Source organism: Mandrillus leucophaeus, unplaced genomic scaffold, assembly GCF_000951045.1.
Source record: "Mandrillus leucophaeus isolate KB7577 unplaced genomic scaffold, Mleu.le_1.0 Scaffold471, whole genome shotgun sequence".
NCBI classification, from domain to species: domain Eukaryota; kingdom Metazoa; phylum Chordata; class Mammalia; order Primates; family Cercopithecidae; genus Mandrillus; species Mandrillus leucophaeus.
In genome coordinates this window covers 1,226,814-1,229,624 of record NW_012105043.1, presented here as the reverse complement: position 1 = coordinate 1,229,624, position 2,811 = coordinate 1,226,814, and the positions used below count along the sequence as shown (strand labels likewise).

Below are 2,811 nucleotides of genomic sequence, written 5' to 3'. Positions count from 1 at the left end.
AGTAGCTTATTCTAAGACTTATTCTAAAGCTACAATAGTTTTAAAAAGTGGTATAGGCATACGAATAAAAAACAAATCAACCGAATAGAAGATACTCTAGAACTAGAACCACATACATAGGATCAATTGATTTGCAACAAAGCTCCAAGATAATATTCAGGAAAAAAATATTTTTAACAAATGGTGCTAGAACAAGTGTATATTCATGTGGGAAAAAAATGAGCTTCACCCCCCCTATTTTATACTATACATGAAAATTATATCCCTGCCAAATGGATCAAAAACCTAAATGTAGAAACTAAAAATGTAAATTTTTTAGAAGAAAATATAGGAAATTATCTTCTCTCTAAAAAAGTTTTAAATATTTATTCAACAGAAAACACTAACCATATTGATAAATTTCATCAAAATTTAAAATTTTGTGCCTCAAAAGGCAAACCATTTTTTTAGAATAAAACATTCTTAGTACATGTGTACAACAAAGAACTTGTATCGAAAATATATATTTTTTAAATCTGTTAGACTTCAATAGTAAAAATAAACAACCAGTTTAAAAATGAGCAAAAGACTTGGACAAATACTTCACCATAAAAATATTCAGATAGCCAATAAACATGTTAAAGTATGCTCAAACTCATTAGTCACTAGAAATACGAAAATTCAAACACCAAAAGAAAACTCCATGCATACTAAAAGAGCTAAAATTTGAGAGTGACAATACGAAGTGCTAGAGCAGAGAAACAGTAAACTAGAGCTCTCCTATGCTTCTGTAGACAATGTAACACATACAACCACTTTGGGAAATGGTTTACTATTTTCTTAGAAAGTTAAACATATACTTTCTACATGAGCCAGTAATACTACCCCCAAGAATTTGCCCTGGAGAAATGAAAACTTATGTTCACACAAAGATGTATATATAAATATTTATAGCAACTTTATTCATAACAGTCCCAAACCGGGGACAACTCAAATACCCATCAAATAGTGAATGGCAAAACAAAACTAGTAAAATAAATAAATAAATAAATACCTATGGATAAATACAATAGTATAGCTGTATTTCAAAAGCTTTCTGTACAGTAAACAAAACTTGATACAAGGGTACATACTGTATAATTATTTTTAGTATTAAAATAGCTATGCATCGCTTTAATAACAAATCATTGTAAGTGAGTTCAAAATAAAGGAAAGGAGTTGCTTTATTTAGCTTCCAATTTCTGGGAGACTCAAGAATTGTAAGTGTTCTGGACAATAAAAGAAAATAAGACTGTGCTTACAGATCTTGTTCTGCCATATTCTTTCTTTAGGATGGCTATTTTATTTTGCGCTTTTTGTTACATGGAATGTACACATCAGGTTTTAAAGGTACACCACTTCTGTAACTGAGCATCACTTTCAGTGACTAAACAGGCAAAGAAATTACACTGAACATCAGCATCTGGCAGTATTTTTTGGGAAAAACGTGACTAAAATGAACACTGTTAAATCACATCTAATATTTGATACTACATGACTCCATACAGATATATGATACAATTATACAAAATGTATTAACATCAAAGAATATAACAAAAATTCAGATAGCAAACAAATCCTATCTTTTTTTACAGGAAAATATTTTTGAAGCATGCATGTAACGGCCCATTCTTTTAAAGAAAATCTACTGCAAGCAAAATTATCAACCTCCAGAAAAATCACACATAGCATTACTAAGCATATCTTCAAAAAGTGTACAATATGCACACTTGGAAAATACAAAATTAAAAAAATTATAAGCAACAAGTGAGTTTCATACTTGCAAGAATGTAAAAAGAAGTCCCATTTTTAGCACTGTTGTCTAAAGAATTGTCTTTTGCATCTAAGCGTTGTTCTCCTTTACAAAAACACACTTTACAAAAACACCATGTTTTTGAAACAAGATTAGAGAGCAAGATAAAGCATCTTTTAAAGCCGTTTTAGAATTCATGTGTGTGAAAATTGAAGTCCAGTGAAAAGCATTTCCCACGGTCTTCAAATGTGCACCGAAACAGCTTCTCTCCAGTGTGAACCAGTTGGTGTGGTTTTAGTTTTGAGCTCTCAACAAAAGCTCTTCTACATTCTGTGCAGAAGTGGACTCCATGACAGTGGGTGTGCAGAAGTTTTCTCATGGCAGTTATCCTTGAACATCTTTGTGCAGCCTTGGCGAAGGCCAGCAGTTGTTCATGGAGCATCATCTTTTAAATTTTTCTTGGCTTCATTCTGGCGAATTCTGCAGTTGTTTGGGATCTGAGAGGTCAATACCAGGTATTCCTCCAGGAGGAAGTTTCTTTCCTGTCATATACTCTGAATAATCAGAAGGTGAGTTCTCTCCAGTGAACTGTTTCTCAACCACTATTTTATGGTTAATATCTTTTTGTTTTCATCTGAGTACCACATGGTGACAGAGAACTCACCCTCCAGGTTCCTGATTTGCACCCACTTCTGTCCTCACTTCTTGTTGCCCAAAATGGTGCCACATCCACCCTTGCCAGCCTCCACCATGGTGACCAGGGCCTGCTCGAGGTAGTGGTGGTGGTCGCCGCTGGCCAGCTCTGGCACCAGGATGAGTATCTGGTTCCCCATCCAATTCGTTACCGCCCACCACCTCCTGGCATGCCTGCACCAGGATCACATCCTGGTCGTGGTGCACCTGGGTGAGGTTGTCGTGAGGAATGGCTACAGCAGATCCTGGCCAAATGGTGTGGGGGTGGGTGGTGGTGGTGGTGGTGGTGGTGGTGGTGGTGGTGGTGGTGGCTGGCCTGCCTATGGCCACCCCTGCCACTATCTTCA

General features: G+C 36.0%; 1 pseudogene; it reads right to left on the bottom strand.

Annotated features, from left to right (window-relative positions):
• Positions 1–1,958: 1,958 nt before the first annotated feature.
• LOC105550229 lies at positions 1,959–2,604 on the bottom strand (annotated as a pseudogene).
• Positions 2,605–2,811: the final 207 nt, after the last annotated feature.